Genomic DNA, 22,328 nt, shown 5'->3' on the forward strand with positions numbered 1-22,328 from the left:
ACCCAAACCGAGGTTGGGAACTTATATGTGTACTTGGTAAGGTTCATGCTATGAGAGATAACATGAATGTAAAGGAAAATGCGATTAAAGAAGTTTGAACACATGGACACATGGTATGTTAAACTTCCATTACAATCGTCTGATGTTTACACGCTTACGATATGCATCACAAGGTTGTAATACGGTATTGACTACCCGAATGTGATGTCGACATTTGTCGTTTGAGTTATTATTAACTCACCTTATACTTTGTTACATCCAAACGGGTTATAGAGACAATTGAACCCCGTTAAAGTGAACACGGATTGGCATTGTATTCGCCCATAGTTACTTACATGAGGTGACGCCTTGAAGTGACTAGAATGTGATGCGATTGATGGCAAGTTCAAGTGCCATGGAGTCATGTGTTATGACTAGTCGATCACATAGGCAGACTGTTAGGAACACCTTGTTGGGCCTAATGACCGCTTATAGAGTTCTGGAAAAATTTATATAGCCTGGTCGTGGCGAGAGCTACTATAGTATTCTAATGAGTCGATTCTTTTGACTAAAGACTATTCGCCTAAGATGGCACAGTTTCAGATTAACTTTGATTTGTGTTACTACGACCTTCGTAAATGGGGTCAAATGGGCATATTTTGGGTTATGATGGCTGTGGCTAGTCGAAGGGAATGAGTGCGATAGGAATTGTCCACCCCTAGTCAGGGTTATAGCAATATCTCAGGGCCACTCGAGGAGTAATGAACTAGAAATACGTGGCCACGCTCGGATGATATCTATGGTAGATAAATCCGGTCAATCAGTTATTCTCCAGATCGAGGAAACCACTCTCGATATGATCACTTGCAAGTACGACCTGAAAGACACCTTGCATTGAGTGGGAGATAGTAATAGGACAAGAGAATTGGTGACGCACACTTGTCGAGGACAAGTGGGAGATTGTTGGAATATGTGTCCTCCGACAATAATACGATCACAACTGTTGATCATGATGATCACATGTTTAAGTCTCATTCTAAAGAATACAATTGGGAAGTAATATTTTACTGTCAACTGGTCCACACATATCGGTAATGATTGGCGACTAGAGTTTGACATTCTTGCGTCGTGCGACGGTGGTGATCAGTTGATCCCCTTAGGTCATACCTAAAGGGTAACACTCTTAATTGATTATTTAATTGATCGTATGACGATACTGATTAATTAAATTACTTAAAATTGACGGACGATTTTGGAAGTAATATTTACGTATCTCATTATAATTTGATTAAATAAGATACGGTCTAAGTGATCGAATTGTTTTATTACTTAGATGAAATTATTGTTTAAGGAAACAATTGCATTTGAATGAATAATTTATTAAAGTTGAAAGATGTTGTGATTTATAATTGGTAAAATATTTTGGTACAAGTAATTATGAATTACTAAGTCAATTTTGTATATGACGTATTTTTATTAATGCGTTGATTTTTAATATGTTAAAAATACATAACAATTTTACATGACATGTGAGATGTGACAAATTGACAAATTGACAAAGATAAAATGGAATCCATTTTATCTTAATATGGACCGAAATTAGTGGGAGTATTAGGAAAATATTATGTTAATTAACTAAGTGGTAAACATAATCATTTTTTACCTAAACCTAGCCATACAAACCTAGTGCCTCTTGTGAAGAGCACCTTGCTCATGCATTGGCCCTCAAAACCCCTCCCTCTACCCGGTTTTGTGAAGAGAAAAACCATGGGTTTTTCCTCTAATTTTTACCTAATATACACTACTTGAACATGAGTGTATCATTATTCATTAACCATCTAAAATAAGAGTTTTAGAGAGATAAAAAAATTCTTCCTTTTTCTCCCTTCTCTTAGCCGAAAATTAAGAGAGCAAAAATAATATTTTGGTCAATTTTATTCAAATTAATATTATTATAGTATCAATAATATTAATTTTATTTAGAGGTTACCTTGGGTATTAATCCTTGGGAGGGATTCTACACTTGAATCCTTGTTCATCCAACATTTAGAGAGCTCAAGAACAAGTGAGTAGGAGAACTCACTTGTGCCCAATAATCCGAAATATCAATGTAAGGGTTGATGATTTCTGAAGGAAATGTAGATTCATATACATATTAACATACTCATATATGTCTAAATTAATTTGTCATAAAATTAAACATGGATTTTATGCATGCAAACAATATAATAAAAGAGAAGAAATCATATCCTTACATTGAAATTTCGGTTCAAATGGGCACAAAAGAAATCTCCTTTTCTTTTGTTCTTGAGCTTTCCAAATGGAAGAACAAGGATTCAAGTGTAGAATCCCTCCCAAAAGCATATACCCAAGGAATACATCTTAATAAACCAATACTATTTAGATTTAGTAATAATAATGGTTTTACAATAAAATTGATACAATATAAATTGTATTTTCACTCTTGAAATTTCGGTCAAGAGGTGGTAATATTTGTGAGTTTATTTCTCTAGAATTATCATAAATTGTAGAGAGTTTTCAAGGATTTTCTTACACTAGGAAAAATAAGATGGGAGGAATGAATGATGTAAAAGAGAAGAGCTTTCCTCTCTTTTCTTGTTGGTGGCCGAAAAAGGGGCATTGGGTAGTATGCCCAATGCCTTTTGTTTTTGCTCTTCACAAGAGACTAGGCATGCAAGCCTACTACCTAGTGTCATGATTGTGTTTTTATTTAAAAATAAATAACACAATATTTACTAAACACTCACCCATATTTCGGTTTTAAGTATAAAATGGAGAATCCATTTTATTTTGTCATTTGTCAAATTTGTCACATGTAACATGTTACATGACATGTTACGATGCAATGTATTTTTATCATATTAAAAATCAACATACTCATAAAATATGTCATTTACAAAATCGACTAGTAATTCGTAATTACTTGTACCAAAATATTTCACCAATTTATAAATCGTATTTATAATAATTCATTCAAATTTAATTGTTTCTTTAAACAATAATTTCATCCGAGTAATGATACAATTCGATTACTCAGACCGTATCTCATTTAATTACATTTCAATTTGATACGTAAATTATACTCACAAAATCATCCGTCAATTTTAAGCAATTTAATTTCGACGGTATACGATTAATTAAATAATCAATTTTAGGTATGACGATCACCAATTATCAAACTCTAGTCAACCAATCATTACCGATATGTGTGGACCAGTTGACTTGTAATATATTACATCGCAATTGTATTCATTTTAATGAGACTTAAACATGTGATCATCATGATCAATAGTCGTGATCGCATTATTGTCGGAGGACACATATTCCAACAATTTCTTCCTTATTCTTATTATTGTTTGCATGCATAAGATCAACATTTAATTTTATGACTAAATTAATCATCACATATATGAATATGTTAAGTTATGAGATAAAATTTCCAACATATGCATGGTCTAATGAGACTCGAGTTGGTGTATAAGCTTACAAGCCTCATTGAAAAGATAGGTGATGGGTAAAAAATGTAAGGAATCATAGGCTCGCATTTCATCAAACCACTACTACAAATTTAGGCAACTACAACGCCCCTTTAACAACGATTATTCACGAAAATCACAATAGACGTTGTAGAATGTATGGCGCGAATTTTACTAAAATAAATTACAACGGGTATGGTTATAAAAACCGTTGTTATTAGTTTTAACAACGGGTCACACATGCACAAACCGTTTGACAAAATTGGCGCAAAGTTAGTGAAAAGTAATCACAACGGTTACTTTTGAAACACGTTGTTAAAACTTATTTAACAACGGGTGTTTTTTACAACCGTTGTTAAAACATATTTGTATTAAACCACACAAATTCTGCTGCAGCCCACAAAACACAACTTAATACACAAACACAAACACAAGCAGACAAACAAACACAAAACACACACTCTCTTTCTCTCTTTCTCTCTTTCTCTCTTTCTCTCTTTCTCACTTTCTCATCGCTTCTTCATGATCAATTTATCGGTAAATCTATTCCAACGTTAGTTTCATTCATTATTTTCTTTTTCTATTTATTTCTTTTGCATATATGTGACCATTATGTTATTTGTTTAAGTATTGTTATAATTAGTTACTAAAACAATGAAGAAGCAAGACATGAAGAAGTAAGATAAACATAATTAATATAATATATATATTTATAAATACATAAATTAAAAAAAAAAATTACATATGTAAAAATGCAATTCTTATATTTTCATGGAGGATCTATCGTTCCATCCTCTCCTCCTTGGCTATTTGAGGTTCCATAAGATCAATATCGTCATATAGCCGCAATCCGCTCCGTCAAGCCATCTTCTTTTTCGAGCTTCCGCAAGGTAGCTCCCGAAACTTTCCTCAATATGGAGGAACCGGCGGATGAAGTTGTTGTTGTTTTCGATCATGGTAAGAGTCTTTAGGATGAAATCATTCATTTTCTTAGAGTTTTTTGAGTTTGATTTGAAAGATTAAAGAGTTTCCATTAGAGTTTGGAGATGAATATATGAGATAATAATGGAAATGTTAGTTGAGATATGCAATGTATTTATACTAAGCAATGTGTGTGGGTTGAGTTAATTGCTTTTTAATTAATAAATATGTTAGGAAGTTGTGCCATAATCATCATCATATCTCTCAATAATGCTCCTTCAAATCCGTTTACTAACCCTTCTAATTCCATATTAGATAGGTGATGCATGCATTAAATTCTAAAGCCGTAATTATCATGCATCTAGTAATATTTAATTTAATTTTTTTTTTATTTTTTAAGAACAAACAACAACGGTTATTTTATAACAACCCGTTGTCTTTAGTTATAACAACGGTTTTGTATATTAAAACCCGTTGTTATAACTTTCCCCCCAAAATTGTGTCACACTTTCCACAACGGGTTTTTATACATAAAACCGTGGTTAATAGTTTTAACAACGGTTTCCTTAAGTAAGCCAACCTCACAACGGAAACATTAACAACGTCCGCTTTTTTATATAACAACGGTTTTTGACCGTTGTTATAGCCTGTATCTGTAGTAGTGAACATAACATGTGCATAAGTTGAAATCATAACAAGCAAGCAAATTATTTATGAAATCATAAGGTTGTCAATCATACCAACAAAGCAAAACATGATGAATAAATGATGTGATTAACAATAATTAAATAAGAGTAAAAGAGATTATACCTACTTGAGATGATCCCAAATAATAAAGCAAAGAATAAAAGAAGAGAACTTGATTGATTGATGACGAGTTGTAAATTCTCCAATAATAACACAATAATCTTCAATTACCCAATAATAATAAACTTGAATAATGATTAAGGAAAGATTAATATATAATTTTGTGGAATAATTGAGATTAATCTATTCTAATCTACTCATAATGAAAGCTTAATCTAATCTAAGAGAACCTGATTTAATCTAAGGCAACTTAATTTAATCTAAGGAAACTTGATTTAATCTAAGAAAACTTGGTCCTTTGATTATCACAAATGGAGTATATATAGTGGTACATCATTAGGTTAAGCAAGGGTAGATTACTAAATAACAATGCTAAGTGTTTGAGCACGGAATTGCAATTCCCGAGGGATATGCGCGGATCACGTAGCAAGGAAAAGCCTTATGTCCAACAATACGCTCGTCCCGAGCGAAATACGATCAACCTGAGCCTCAACCCGAGCGGGTTGATTTTGTCCCAAGCGGGTTGAGGAGTATCCCGCTTTACTTGAGCTTGACCCGCGCTGGTTGAGCTACTGTTTCCCTTTTTCTTGCTTTTAAGCCTATGATGCTTCTATATACTCTTTATTCCTACATCCTTGGTTATCATTCTTGCCCCTTCTTCATACTTAGTTCATCCAAGATCGTCAACAAGCTTCCGAATATGCGCGAGAGACGGGAATTCCGCCTCAGTATCTCCTTTCCTATAAGACATACAAAATGCACTAGGAAAGCAAAATAGAAAGCATTTGACGGATAAAATGGCCATGAAATGTTATAATAGTATGCAAAATAGGTTCAATTAGGGGATTAAATGTACGCAAATAAGAGTCACATCAAACATCCCCAAACCGAACCTTTACTCGTCCCGAGTAAAGAGGTGGCTAGAACTAGACCTTTATTTAAACTATCCTGATAATATAACCGATGTGAGATAATTAGCGGGTCTCACTCCGCCCCTTCAACTCACAACAAGACAACCATGAGGTATGATGCCTTCTTGCAAGGCAAGGTGGGGCTTGCCAAAATGGCGACACATCCAAGCATTAAGCACACAAAAGCAAGTAATGGATGCATCTACAAAAATGAATAGCCACTTTTCTCATCTAAGTGGCGGAAATAATCTATAAGGGAATCAATCTAAGGGTACACACTCCATCATAGATACGGTTTCTTCAAACTACTAAGCCTAGGAGGATACCAATAAATCACCTCTAAGTTGTGTCAAGCTAGGGTACCTTTGTCCTCAATTGTTAAATGCTTTCATCAAGAGTAGACTCCCAATGGTGTTAGAAACACTGGAGGATCACGGAATTCCCCTTCTTGCCTAGACAAGAAGAAGGGTCGTCCCCTTTCTACCATGCACAAAAATGGATTTGATGGATAAAAGGGATCATTTGTATTTTGAGTTTCATATGAGAGTTTGCTTTTGTTGTTGTTATCCCCCCAATTTAAGGCATTTGAAATTTTGAGAACATTTCTTTGCCATTTCTTTTGATGTTTGGCATTTCAATACTTGACAATTTCAACTTTTTGCATTTTCTTTTTGAACATTTTCAAAGTCACCCCATTTGTAGCGAGGGTGCTTATATTTGAAGCATAGGAGTTCTTATTTTTGTACTCCTCTTTTCTTTGATGCAAATTGTAAACTTTTTCTTTTCTTTTCATTTCTTGAACTCAAATTTGAACAATTTTTGTGACCATTCCCTTTTGTTGACAAATTGTGATAGAATATGAAAGATGGTTGCATGGCTTCAAGGGTCACTTTGGAATAAACGGTAACCAAGGAGTTATCACACCACAAGGTACTCTTGACTAGTCCTTAATCCATGGGGTCAAAGGATGCTAGCATGACACATCCTAGGGTATTTTACAAGTATTCTAATGAGCAAAGTCTTAAGAAGAAAAAGTATCTACAAGGGCCTTATATACACTTGTCAAACTTCCCAAATAAATGTTTTCACAGAACTTTTTCCTAAATGCAAATATATGCCATGATGCAACTATCATTTATACAACCTAATGCATATGTTTTTACCAACTAGTATGCCAAATAATCTAAATGCAATCCTATAATCACATTGTTTCATACCGCATCAATCAAAATAAAGCCACATAGTCATTAACATAAAGAGGAAAAAAGAGATTGGAAAGATCATACCATGCGGTCTTCATGATCCTCATGTCTCGGATGTGGCGTAGTCGATCAATGTGAAGAAGGATAGACAAACAAACAAACAACTATATACAATATATACAATATTACACTATAAAGGAATGAACATGTTTTTGATTCTTCAATTTTTCAAATTTTTATGGTTTTTGATTTTATGAAATAAAAAAACATGTGTTTGTATTTTTCAAAATTTTTAATTTTTTTTTTGTATTTTTGGAATATAAATTCTCATCCCCCACTTTATTTTGGACATTGTCCTCAATGTACATGTAGAAGTAGGAATGAAAAACAAAGTACATGTTTTTTTGGATTTTTGAATTTATGGAAATAAATGCAATGATATGAATGAATGCATGCTCTAATTAAATGCAATTCTAAATGACATATATAACAAATGAATGCAATCTAAACTATATTATATGATGCATGATTTCTAGTAAACTATGGTCACCTATGATCAAACCTCCCAAACCGATTTTAGCACTATTTCTAGTGTAGAAAGGAATAGGTTTGGTCATTAGTGACTATGCATGAACTCAAGTCTATATGCAACTAACTACATGAATCATGTGAGATGTAATACAATACAAATTATACATAAGAGATAGGGGAAAGAAAGGGTCTTACAATCACGATCTCAATCAAAGCCTCCATCATTAAGGCTATCATCATCTTCACTTTCTTCTTCTTCCTCTCCTCCTCTTTGCTCATATTCATTCATGCCTTGGTTTGGAAACACAAGGTGTGGTTGCACCCAAGAAGGCCTAGGACCATTAGGATCAATAAACTCTTGTTGTGCCATATGGTAGTATTGAGGATAAAGGGCCAAATAGTTGTCTTTTTGCCCTCGGTGGATCCTAAAATCCATGTTGCTCATCATACCCATCAAGATATCCATGGCCGATGGCGGGGTGTCCGGAGGAGGAGGAGGAGGTGAGTAGGGTCGGTAGACATGGGGGAATGGAGGTATCTCCGCATAAGAGGGCCGAACACCATAAAGGAACATTGGAAATCCAAGGCTTGGACCTTGGGACGGTGATGGTGCATGGGAAGGAGTAGAAGGTGCCTCCTTACGTCTCCTAGGTGGTGGAGCCGCTATCCTCTCAATGGGGAGGAGGTAGCTCGGCATAGGTGCAAGGTAGCTCGACCTAGGCGTGGTAGGAGGAAGGTCCCAACAAGGAAGGGTGAATGGAGTGCTTCCCTTGGTGTACCAATCAATGCCTCCCAAATCATTATACTTACACCATTTGTGATGCCTAAAGATATCCTTCTTATCAAGCAAAGTATCTCCGGGTAGAGCGACATATCTCTCATCATCATTAAACCCCGGGCATAAAACATTGGCCATCCTAGTCACAAGACCACCCATCACAATTCCCTTTGACTTTGTGTAACACCCCTGATTTTATGCTAAATTAAAACTAACTTTTACATAAAAAAGCGCCGAAATACAGAGATATTATAATTAATATACAAAGTCTCTTATAACAAATCCATTTTTAAAAGTAAATAATACAAGATAGAAAATGAAATAAATCTTTCTTCGAAATCTTTAAATAAAATCTGCACTTGAAATAAAATCCTTTTGAACTGCAGCGGAAGAAACCTGAAATAAAACCAGAAGACAGAAAGGAACTACCCTCATGACGACTAGCCCCGAAGGGAGAAAACACGTCTGCCGGAAAGCTGAGTAACAGATAATACCTCAATAGAAGCAGAATAATTTTGGTCATGGCGTGGAAACATACACACGTAAAAATAAAAAAAAAACACAGAGATTAATAAAAACGCTCCCCAATAACTCATCTCGCACTCAAACCTACTCCATACTATTCCTTTAATAAAATACTCATATCTCGCCTCCATAATTAACCAAGTCTCAGCTCACTACTCCGTCTTATTCATTACTCCGTCTCATAAAATAATACTCCAAGTAGCCATGTATCATATTCTCATCGTCGAACCTAAGTCAATGACAAGGGGTGAGTGAACTGGCGGATAAGACCGCGAAACAATATATCCATCTCATTGTCAATTCCAATCTCATAATATAACTCAATAACCAGGGTCACTCTGGACCATAAACACAATATGGCACCACGGGCTCATAACTCAATACCAGTAACCAATCTCAATCTCAATTTCAATAACGTCAAGGTTCAAAAAACCGTGCTCAACACTTAGAGTAAAACTCTAAGCTACTCACCCGCTAGCCAAGAACAAAGAGAACGACAATAATAACATAATACCACAAATCCAAAATAACGATACAATCAAAGCAAGATTAATCAGTTACCAAACTTTTCTCGTACTCAATTCCTGAATTCTTAATTAACCCAACAGCTATTAACAAGCTATAGGTATGCTTTCCAAATCCTTAACCTCCTGTACATTCCCAAATATAGTGCTCTTCGTCATGCATTCAAATCATCTAACAAATACTAAACCTTAAATTGTCGTAATTCATGTAGTACACCTATCCATGAGCTGTTGAACTTGTATAACTCACGAATTCTTTCTAACCTGCTAACTAAGCCATTACACCATTATCTCCATCCATCTCGCATTAATATCATAGTAGTATAGGAAATAAAAATATTATAATTACTGATAAAATTAATAATTAAAATTAATACAAATAATCGTTACAAATAAACACCATATCATCAAAATCGATGAATACAAATAAATAGCAAATAATCAAGCAACCCCGAAAAATAATAATAGTAATAGGATCGGTAAAATCGTGTTACCTTTAATCAACTATAGTTATCGAAGTATACGATAATAGACATAAAAACGCCATCCAATCGACTCCCTCCTTTACCCATAAAATAACCGAACTTTGTATTCAGAATAAGAAAATAAAGACACGAAAAAAGTCCAATAGGAACAAGAAGAAGAAAAGATGGTGGAGGGAAATTATGGTCGTGCCAAACTACGTACACAACTAACAAAGGGTTTTGATTTTGCTTGAAAGATTTTTTTTTTTTTTTTTGAAGGAAAAGATTAATTCATTAATAAAACGCCAAACGACACTTACAAAAGATAGGTATAATCCAAAACAATTTTAATAGAAACCAAAGGATAAATTTCTCTTGTAAAACTACGGATCTCAAAACATGATATGACAATTCGGCTCGTCCTTGTATCGCTCTCTTCATGTAGCTTTTAAGGGGATCCTTCGTTTGATTCATTGATGGGGAAAATTTACCTTCTACTGGCACCATAGATCGCTGACGAATAACGCATATCCATTGTAGAGTCGTATGAAGAATCATCAATAAACCGCTCTTATCTATAATTCCAATAATAATACTAAACTCTAGAAAAACAAGGACTGAAAAAACTCCAAAAATAGAGACGGAAAAACGGATCTCACCAAAAGGGAGACTTTTATTGATTAAATCATAATATTTCATACTAGTACTTGATAAATTAAACTATTTGAGGGGCTTACCATCGATCAATGGTCGATGGAAGCCCCAAATTTGGTTGATGGAGGCTAGGGTTTTTAGAGAGAAGGAGGAGAGTGATTACAATTATTATGTTGGCTGTAGTATACAACTTTTTTTGCTTGAAAGATTTTGATTTTGCTTAGTAGAGAGTTGTTGAAACCCTATGGCTTAATTTATTAAATAGAATCGTTCATGGGCCAAGATTTTATACGTGATACAAAACCAACTCACCAACATTGATAATTAGATAATATTGTTTTAGGACATTTAAATAATAAATTATTAAAAATAGAGGGTGTTATAATCTTTCCCCCTTAAAAAGAACTTCGTCCTCGAAGTTCGTGTTTAGAAAACATAAGATAATTTCTTTGTGAAAATAATTGGTATTACAATCCACCCGCCTTAAAAAATAAAGTTCGTCCTCGAACTAAAACATTTAAAACAATTTGTGTCACAAAAGTTTAGAAAGAGCTTTAAAAGTGTATTCGGCGGTGTCAAGATGTGACGATCTTAACACATGACCAAGAAAGAAATCAACGCTCTGATACCAATTGTAACACCCCTGATTTTCGGCTAAATTAAAACTAACTTTTACATATAAAACGCGCCGAAATACAGAGATATTATAATTAATATACAAAGTCTCTTATTACAAATCCATTTTTAAAAGTAAATAATACAAGATAGAAAATGAAATAAATCTTTCTTCGAAATCTTTAAATAAAATATCCACTTGAAATAAAATACTTTTGAACTGCAGCGGAAGAAGCCTGAAATAAAACCAGAAGATAGAAAGGAACTACCCCCATGACGAGTAGCCCCGAAGGGAGAAAACACGTCAGCCGGAAAGCTGAGTAACAGATAATACCTCAATAGAAGCAGAATAATTTTGGTCATGGCGTGGAAACATACACACGTAAAAATAAAAATAAACACAGAGATTAATAAAAATTTTCCCCGGTAACTCATCTCACACTCAAACCTGCTCCATACTATTCCTTTAATAAAATACTCATATCTCGCCTCCATAATTAACCAAGTCTCAGCTCACTACTCCGTCTTACTCATTACTCCGTCTCATAAAATAATACTCCAAGTAGCCATGTATCATATTCTCATCGTCGAACCTAAGTCAATGACAAGGGGTGAGTGAACTGGCGGATAAGACCGCGAAACAATATATCCATCTCAATGTCAATTCCAATCTCATAGTATAACTCAATAACCAGGGTCACTCTGAACCATAAACACAATATGGCACCACGGCCTCATAACTCAATACAAGTAACCTATCTCAATCTCAATTTCAATATCGTCAAGGTTCAAAAAACCGTGCTCAACACTTAGAGTAAAACTCTAAGCTACTCACCCGCTAGCCAAGAACAAAGAGAACGACAATAATAACATAATACCACAAATCCAAAATAACAATACAATCAAAGCAAGATTAATCAGTTACCAAACTTTGCTCGTACTCAATTCCTCAATTCTTAATTAACCCAACAGCTATTAACAAGCTATAGGTATGCTTTCCAAATCCTTAACCTCCTTTACATTCCAAAATATAGTGCTCTTCGTCATGCATTCAAATCATCTAACAAATACTAAACCTTAATTGACGTAATTCATGTAGTACACCTATCCATGAGCTATTGAACTTGTATAACTCACGAATTCTTTCTAACCTACTAACTAAGCCATTACACCATTATCTCCATCCATCTCGCATTAATATCATAATAGTATAGGAAATAAAAATATCATAATTACTGATAAAATTAATAATTACAATTAATTCAAATAATCGTTACAAATAATCACCCTATCATCAAAATCGATGAATACAAATAAATAGCAAATAATAAAGCAACCCCGAACAATAATAATAGTAATAGGATCGGTAAAATCGTGTTACCTTTAATCAGCTATAGTTATCGAAGTATGCGATAATAGACATAAAAACGCCATCCAATCGACTCCCTCCTTTACCCATAAAATAACTGAACTTTGTATTCAGAATAAGAAAATATAGATACGAAAGAAGTCCAATAGGAACAAGAAGAAGAAAAGATGGTGGAGGGAAATTATGGTCGTGCCGAACTACGTACACAACGAACAAAGGGTTTTGATTTTGCTTGAAAGATTTTGATTTTGCTTAGTAGAGAGTTGTTGAAACCCTATGGCTTAATTTATTAAATAGAATCGTTCATGGGCCAAGATTTTATACATGATACAAAACCAACTCACCAACATTGATAATTAGATAATATTGTTTTAGGACATTTAAATAATAAATTATTAAAAATAGCGGGTGTTATACTTTGTCGCACCCCTTTCTAGATTTCGAAACCGGACAAGTTATTAAAGTGCGGGATTAAAGTTGTACTTTGGCAAACCTTGGACATTCAAATATGACTCAAGAAAAGTTATGTCAAGTTGACTCATACTTCCCGTGTCACTCCTTCCATGAATAGTCCCCGCTATAAATTGATGCCACACTCTAATAACCGGATGATGAATGTAAAAGGCATGACACCTCTTAAAACCATTTAATTTCAACCCGGTGATCGCTCTCCACAAGTGTGACTCTGTGAACCCCACGGGTTTCTCAAGGTCGGTCTCGGGTATCGCAAGTCCAAAGATTTCACCAAAGGTACCCAAATGTATTTGATGGGTCCCATTATACAACCTAAATTCCAAAGACACCCCATATCTTTCTCCTTCAAAAACTTTGAGACTCAAAAAAATTCCAAGGTGAGGCTAAGATATGTTTCCTCATTCATATTAAACAAAGTCTCAAGACCTATTCCTCTAAACAAAGACTCGGTTTGTTCTTCAATTCCAAGTTTATCCAAAATTTGACGACAAATGAAACGAGTAGGCTCGAATTCCTTACCTAGTAGTTTCACAAACCGCCTCCTATACTCATTTTTGATGAATACTATCTCCAGGAAATCATCAAGTTGCTCTACCTCCAGTACTAGCTCCTCTTCTTGGATTTGGAACTCCAGTGGAGCATTAGAAATGCTTCCTTTTCTCCTCTTTGATCCCTTAGTAGTAGTAGTCTTACTCTTGCCCCAAAAACTCATTGTTGTAGTCTTAAAATCCAACAAGTATCACTACTCAAGAATACTTCAAATCTTCACAAATAAGAGCCAAACAACCTTGAAAATGCCTTATTAGAACACTAGAAGCAATGTAGAAGGTTGGAAAGTTGGTTTTTATTGTGTAGAAATGGATTAGAATGATTTTTAGAGTAATTTGATGGTGATTTGGTTGGATTTGATGGTCATTTGAGTGATTTTTGTGAGTTGGGGTTGAGCTTGAAGGTAGAAGATGAAGATAGCAGGTGAGATTTGAGTGTAGAGCAAAGTTGTGGCTGAAAAATGGAGCATACACGGGTTAGTAGCTAAACACAAGTGGGTTAGAAGTGACCTGCCCGGATTCCTAAGCAATTTCTGCAAACTGGTTGATCAAATGAAATAAAACAAGTACAATAAAACTCAAGAAAAAGAAGCACAACTAAAACTAGACAAAAGAATAATTCAAATACACAACACCGTCCCCGGCAACGGTGCCATTTTGATGAGAGTGTCGTTGGGGCTCTCAATCAAACACATTTATATTTCTCAACAAACAACTAGTTAGTGTTTAAGTCGAGGTCCATCCATGGGATGGGGGTACTCAAATTGTTCAATCTAATTATGGTTGTGCTTGGGGTTGTCACAATTGTAATGGGTTGATGATTCTAATCTAATAGAAGCAATGGAAACTAAACAAGCAACAAAAGGAAGGATGTAAATAAATGACTAAAAATTCTAGGATATCATGGGTTCATAGGGATTTCATGGGAGTTGATCATACAAACATGTTCTCAATTATATAGCAAGCACTTATTGTTGTGATGGGAACGTGTTGGTGTATAAGCTTACAATCCCTGAGAAGGATTGGGTCCCGGAGCCGAATCGATTAGATTGTACAACACCTACAAGTCGACTTAATCCTTCCTATTCAACTATATGCATGGTCTAATGAGACTCGAGTTGGTGTATAAGCTTACAAGCCTCATTGAAAAGATAGGTGATGGGTAAAACATGCAAGGATTCATAGGCTCGTATTTCATCAAACATAACATGTGCATAAGTTGAAATCATAACAAGCAAGAAAATTAATTATGAAAATATATTAGATTAAGCATGAATCATTACCCATGTTTGTTTCCCCTAATTCCCCATTAATCCTAGCTAAAAGACTACTCACTCATGATCAAGTTTAACATGGTAATAAGGTTGTCAATCATACCAACAAAGCAAAACATGATATGAATAAATGATGTGATTAACAATTATTAAATAAGAGTAAAAGAGATTATACCTACTTGAGATGATCCCAAATAATAAAGCTAAGAATAAAATAAGAGAACTTGATTGATTGATGAAGAGTTGTCAATTCTCCAATAATAACCCAATAATCTTCAATTACCCAATAATAATAAACTTGAATAATGATTAAGGAAAGATTAATATGTTATTTTGTGGAATAATTGAGATTAATCTATTCTAATTTACTCCTAATGAAAGCTTAATCTAATCTAAGAGAACTTGATTTAATCTAAGGAAACTTGATTTAATCTAAGGAAACTTGGTCCTTTGATTATTACAAATGGAGTATATATAGTGGCACATCATTAGGTTAAGTAAGGGTAGATTAATAAATAACAATGCTAAATGTTTGAGCACGGAATTGCAACTCCCGAGGGATATGCGCGGATCACGTAGCAAGGAAAAGCCTTATGTCCAACAATCCACTCGTCCCGAGCGAAATACGAGCAACCTGAGCCTGAACCCGGGCGGGTTGAGGAGTATCCCGCTCTACTTCAGCTTGACCCGCGCGGGTTGAGCTGCTGTTTCCCTTTTTCTTGCTTCTAAGCCTATGATGCTTCTATATGCTCTTTATTCCTACTTCCCTGGTTATCATTCTTGCCTCCTCTTCATACTTAGTCCATCCAAGATCGTCAACAAGCTTCCGAATATGCGCGAGAGACGGGAATTCCGCCTCATTATCTCCTTTCCTATAAGACATATAAAATGCACTAGGAAAGCAAAATAGAAAGCATTTGACGGATAAAATGGCCATGAAATGTTATAATAGTATGCAAAATAGGTTAAATTAGGGGACTAAATGTACGCAAATAAGAGTCACATCAGGTGTTGTGGTTGTATCCTTCTTGTGTAAGAAAGGACTGCCTACATATCCACCTGAAGAGGTGAAATCAATCCATGCTCGTAGTTCAGGTGTTTTTGTTTGAGTGCAAATGTATGTTGCCTTGGACAGATCAAAGGTCATTGGAAATATGGCACGGTGCCATAACTTAGACTCTATAAACCATGCAATTTCAAAAATTAGAACGCATTGAGGAACTTGACTTGAAAAGGATATTTTGGTCACTAGTTGTGAAACTAGGGTAAGGTTTGTTGTTACTAGTGTTTAAGGGTAGTATTTCTTGAGTTGTTCTAGGTTGGTCGGGTTTGTGAAATCCTCCCCGTTTAGGTCACTCAGTCTCACTGCGCCCCCGAAAGTATTTTCTTAACCAGGTATGGCCCGGCCCAATTGGGTTTGAATTTCCCTCTCGGATCGACGGGTAACGGTGCTCGAACCGACTTGAGGACCAATTCGCCTTCTTTGATGTTCCAGGGTTTGACTTTTTGTTGAATGCCTGTTGTATACGTCGTTGGTATAGCTGGACATTGTGCAAGGCGTTGAGTCACCATTCGTCAAGGAGTGTGAGTTGTTCGAACCATCGGCGGGTCCATTCCACCTCAGGAACTTGATTTTCCAGTAGGATGCGTAGAGATGGGACCTCTAACTCTACTGGTTGAAACGCCTCCATATCGTATGCTAGGTAGAAGAGGGTGGCTCATGTTGGTGTTCGAATGGAGGTTCGGTACCCCCAAAGTGCGAATGGGAGTTTGCTCGGCCAATCGCGGTGATTGTCCTGCATCTTCTTGATGATGGTGACAAGAGTTTTGTTTGTTATCTCTACCGCTCCGTTGGTTTGGGGACGATATGGTGATGATCGATGTCGTTTGATTTTGTATTTGTCCAGCAAGGCTTGTGTTTCCGCCCGGAAGTGGGAGCCTTGGTTGCTGATGATTTCATGGGGTACCCCATATCTGCAGATGATGTTGTCCTGGATGAACTTGGCCACTTGTTTGGCGGTCAAGACTGTGTAGGACTGTGCTTCTACCTATTTGGTGAAGTAGTAGATTGCGACGAGGAGAAAGCAATGCCCTTTGGTGCCTATCGGGTTGACTTTTTTGATGATGTCGATGCCTATGTCGAGAAAGGTCAGGGTGATGTCATGGTGTATAAGAGGGATGGTGGTATGTGTTGTATGTTGACAAAGATTTGACAATTGTGGCAATGTTTGACGTAGTTTCTGCAATCGGCTTCCATGGTGGTCGAGTAGTAGCCCAGTCGCATGATTTTTCGTGTTAATATCATTGCGCTCATGTGAGGGCTGCATTCTCCGTCGTGGACCTCTCCCATAACTTTTCTGGCTTTGTGGTGATCAATGGAAAGGAGAAGGATCCCTTGGGGTGTTGTTTTATATAGTTGTTCTTGGTTTATCACGAATTGTGACGTAAGTAAACGGATGGCTCTTTGTCCTCTTGTATCAGAGTTGTGAGGAAATTCGTTTTTAGTTTTATAGTTGAGGATGGCTTGGTATTAAGGTTCGACATGGTTCTCCTCGTCGTTGTTGATGGCGCAGATGTGAGTTGACTCGCTCCTTCTCTCAAAACATAGGGGCATCGATGTCATGTCGTCAAGTATGTTGACGAGCGCGATAAGTTTTGCTAAGGCATCAACAAATTGATTTTCCTCGCGTGTCAAGTGGAAGTAGTCGACTTGGTCGAAGAATTCGGCCTCTTGATTAATTTTTGGTTGGTAGGGTGCTAAGCTGTCGCTTCGTATTTTCCATTACCCGGACACCTGATTGATGATGAGTAAGGAATCGCCGTGGACCCTCAACTTCTTGATGCCAAGTGTTATGGCCGCCTGTAGGCCGATGAGGCATGCTTCGTATTCGGCGGCATTGTTGGTGACGACGAAGTCTAGCTTGACTGAGATCAGAATATGTTCTCCTTCTAACGATATTAGAAGGATTCCTACCCCGAAGCCTCTCAGGTTTGATGCACCGTCGAAGTATAGGTCTCATGCATCGGTGTCGGCACAAAGGATGTCTTCGTCGGGAAGTGACCATGTGTCGATCGTTGGAACCTCATTGACTGGATTTTCTGCTAGGAAATCGACAACTGCCCTTCCCTTGATAAACTTGAGGGGTACGAATTTGAGGTCAAATTCGGATACCATGAGTGTCCATCTAGACAGCCTTCCATTTAGTACGGGTTTTTCAAAGATGTATTTGACCGGACCCGTCGTAGAGTAGATGTGAACCGTGTAGCTGAGCATGTAATGTCGCAGCTTCTTTGTTGACCAGACCAGGGCAAGGCATGTCTTTTCCAATTGGGTGTACCTTGTTTCGTACTCGATGAACTTTTTGCTGATGTAGTAGATGGCTCGTTCTTCGCCGTCGACTGTTTGTACTAGCATTGCTCCCATGGCTGTGTCGGTGACAGTCAGGTATAGGGATAAGGGAATTCCCTACTGAGGTGGCATGAGGACAGGAGGCTTGGATATGATTTCCTTTATCCTGTCGAAGGCTTTTTGACAGTCATCGTCCCAATCGGTGTGATCAGAGGCGCGAAGCTTCATGAAAATTGGTTCACAAATCATAGTGAGCTTGGCTATTGATACGTGCATATTCTATACACTTTATCTGTGGTTTTGGCACGTATTTCCATGCATAATTGTTAGCTTAAGGCTACTATTTCTCCCGAAACGGTTTACTTTGCATTTTCTATGATTTATTGCAGGAATGAGTGGAAGTAAGCTAAATCAAGCCTAATTCGTCTCTCGGGGGCAACTTCAAGGAAGCCTAGAAGAAGGAGATTCGGATTCACCCACCTTGGGATGCGTGCAAAGGAGTGAAGAGCTGATTTGAAGGAACAAATAGAGCCCTTTGACAAGATTACCGGTCGATCGACTACTCCCCCGATCGATCGACCGTTGAAATCAAGCGTAAGTCATTTGCTCGCATTTACCGATCGATCGACCATGCTGACCGGTCGATCGACCAGTCTTCGAGCTGAGAATTATTTCTTCGTGTTAGACTTTTAAAAGCCCAACTTGTAATTAACCTTTGGCATCTTTTATCAGTAGAACGCAGCAATTATTAGGTTATGCTTTTCATTATTGAAGAACTCAGTTTTTAGATCTAGCTTTGCTGACGGAAAACCTCGAATTCGATACTTTGTTCTTTAATTCAATTAGTATGTTTTTATGCAATTCCTTTCTTCTTTTAATTCTTGTTATTTTAATTCTTGTTTTACCAATTTAATTCCAGAAATTCATCTCTTGTCTTTTGTCTTTTATTTAAATTCAATCATGTCAATCTTGTTCTTTGTTGTCAATTTAGCAATTGTTTTAGTTTTAGTCATGCGTAGCTAATTGTTTTGATTGGGAATGAGGTGAACCATGGCATAAATTAGGATTGTTTGTTAGCATGAATTCTTCCGTTTCGATTTTGTCGTCTGTTGATATGTCTTTTTGCTAGATTGAAAGATTAGTAATTAGAACTATCATTAGATTGGAATTTCTCTTGAGTGAAAGCTTTGAGAAATTTCGGGGAATTAGAAGACCGCAAGGTTAATTTGAGCATAGATCGAAAGGCTTGCTTATACCCCCTGAGACCGTATTATAGGATTTTTGTTACCTTATTGTCCTGACCATTGCCATGGTGAACCGAATTTCCCGATCCCTTTTTTATCTTGTTGAGAAATTTCATTTTAACATTTAGTCAATTTAGTCAACCAATCTCAAAACCCCCCAATTAATTGTTACTTTTATAGACTGAAAAATAGCAAACAAAATCAACCTTGTCTCTCTGTGGTTCGACCCTTACTATCACTAGCTATAGTTTTAGTTTGGAATTATAAATTTAATTTTGATACAAAACGACGGTATCAAATTTTGGCGCCGTTGCCGGGGAGACGGTGTAATTCTGTTTGCTTTATTTTTAGTTTATTTTTCTTGTCTCAAGGAACTTTGGTTCCTTGAGACCGTTGCTTACCTTTGCTTCTAGTTTTGCTTTTGCACAGTTAGAAGACAGGTTTTTGAGAGGAAGACTTGAGTACTCTCATTTTGGCAATTATGGCTACAATATATGATAATCTACAGCCAAAGGAACACCATTTTCCAAAGGGGCACCAGTTACCTACCCCTACTACGGGTAACTTCGAATTTCGTTCCTCTTATATCGATTTAGTGGAGCGAAATCAGTTTGCTGGTCTACCAGATGAGGACCCCTTGAAGCATATGGAAATTTTCACGGACTCATCATTGTTCCATACCTATACCAGTGGGGTGACTCAGGATGAAGTAAAGGGGTTGATGTTCTTATACTCCTTGAAGGATTCAGCGCGAGATTGGTACCGCTACCTTGATAGGGTAGCAACTAGAGTCACGGACTGGACATCTCTAGCATTAGCCTTCTACAAGAAGTACTTCCCACTTTCAAAGACCGACGCCCGAGAAGTAAAATCACAAGTTTCAGCAAGGAGCGATGAGGGTTTTTGCGAAGCATGGGGACGTTTCAAAAATTTGGTCCGAGCTGTCCCTCACCATGGTTTCCAGCAATGGTATCTTTGCAACCTATTTTATAATGCTCTTTATGATGATTACAAGGTCATCCTGGATGCAGCTGCTAATGGTAGGTTCCAAAACAATACCGGTCAAAGTAAAGGTTGGAACACTATTGAGGAGATGGCAGTCCATAGAGCTGAGTTTGGAAGTTCACGTGGAAAGTCACGAAAGCAAAGTGATGAAATGAGTGCCGTTGTGACACTTATAACTTCTATTACTGGCCGTCTCGAGAAGCTCGAGATTTCTGATGCTTCCAAGGAGAAAGTTGAAATACCTGTTCAAAACTCAGATGAGATCGAGAAGTTGAGAGAAATGGTCCAACTCCTTTTGGTTCAAGTGGCGAATATGGAAGCAAAGGGATTGAGTCCTCAAAGAATTTTGTGAAGCAATTGGAGAATATAGAGGCTAAGCAAGTTGCTAATTCTTCAAGCAAATGTGAAGGGCCGATTGAAACGATTAATGCCATTAATCTCAGAAGTGGCCTCTCTTATGAAAGTCCCGACGAGCCAAAGGAAGACTCGGGAAATGATGAAGAAGCTCGTTTAAATTCTGGTGCAAAAACGAGCTCAATTGCCAGTACTTCTAGTCGATCGACCAACATTGTCAGTCGATCGACTGAAGCGTCAGATAAAATAGTTTCGATCGAAACTATTCACACCAAGATGATCAATCGATCGACCAACATTGTCGATCGATCGATCGATCACCTAACGAAATCAATTCTGAACAGGAACTGTTCACGTCCAGCCAAGTTGGTCGATCGACCACTCATATCAGTCGATCGACTGGAAGCCCAGAGCAGGATGCAAATCCGTCAACTAGTTCGCATGATTCTTCACTCATTGATGATTTGACGGGGGTTTTAAACCTACGAAAGCCGAAGATTACTGATCCTACGGCCAGTGTTGCAGTCCTGTATCCGGAGCGTTTGAAGGCTACTAAGCTGGAGCGTAAGTTTGGTAAGTTTCTGGAGATGGTCCAGAATCTCGAGGTAACGGTTCCGTTCACTGATTTAATTACCCAGGTATCCTCTTACGCTAAATTCATGAAAGATATTTTAAATCGTAAGAGAAATTTTCGTGATGATGGTAATGTTGCTTTTGTGGAAGAATGTAATGCTCTTTCGCAAATTAATGTGCCACCTAAATTAAAGGACCCGGGTAGTTTTTCAATTCCTTGCACTATAGGTAACCACGTAATTGGAAAGGCCCTTTGTGACTTAGGGGCCAGTGTCGGTGTCATGCCGTATTCTTTGCGAAAGGTTAAATATTGGTAGACTTAAGGTGACCGATATTACCGTTCAAATGGCAAATAGATCGACTCAGAGACCTATAGGAGTTCTAGAGGATGTACCCGTTCGAGTGGGTAATTTTTTTATTCCTGTCGATTTCGTTGTTTTGGACATTGCAGAGGACATTCAGATACCTATTATTTTAGGCAGATCGTTTTTACATACAGCTGGGGCTGTGATAGATGTCAAACGCGGAACCATCACCTTAGAGGTAGGAGATGACACAATTGAGTTCAGCCTTGCTCACAAGGCGACTGCTGACGATGATACGTGTTACTCCATTGATATTGTTGACAGGGCTGTTACTTATAATTGGAGGGAATCCTTAGCCAAGGATCCCTTAGCTGATCTAACCCGTTTAGATGAGTGTGCAGGTAATACAGTGGAGAATGCTGAGG

General features: G+C 37.0%; 1 non-coding gene across 1 annotated transcript; it reads right to left on the reverse strand.

The window, feature by feature from the left end:
* Positions 1-20,520: 20,520 nt before the first annotated feature.
* On the reverse strand, positions 20,521-20,626 carry LOC141597989 (small nucleolar RNA R71). The gene has a single exon (XR_012523194.1). It is a non-coding gene; the product is annotated as a small nucleolar RNA R71 (small nucleolar RNA).
* Positions 20,627-22,328: the final 1,702 nt, after the last annotated feature.

The sequence above is a fragment of the Silene latifolia genome, chromosome 8 (genome assembly GCF_048544455.1).
Source record: "Silene latifolia isolate original U9 population chromosome 8, ASM4854445v1, whole genome shotgun sequence".
Classification (NCBI taxonomy): Eukaryota; Viridiplantae; Streptophyta; class Magnoliopsida; order Caryophyllales; family Caryophyllaceae; genus Silene; species Silene latifolia.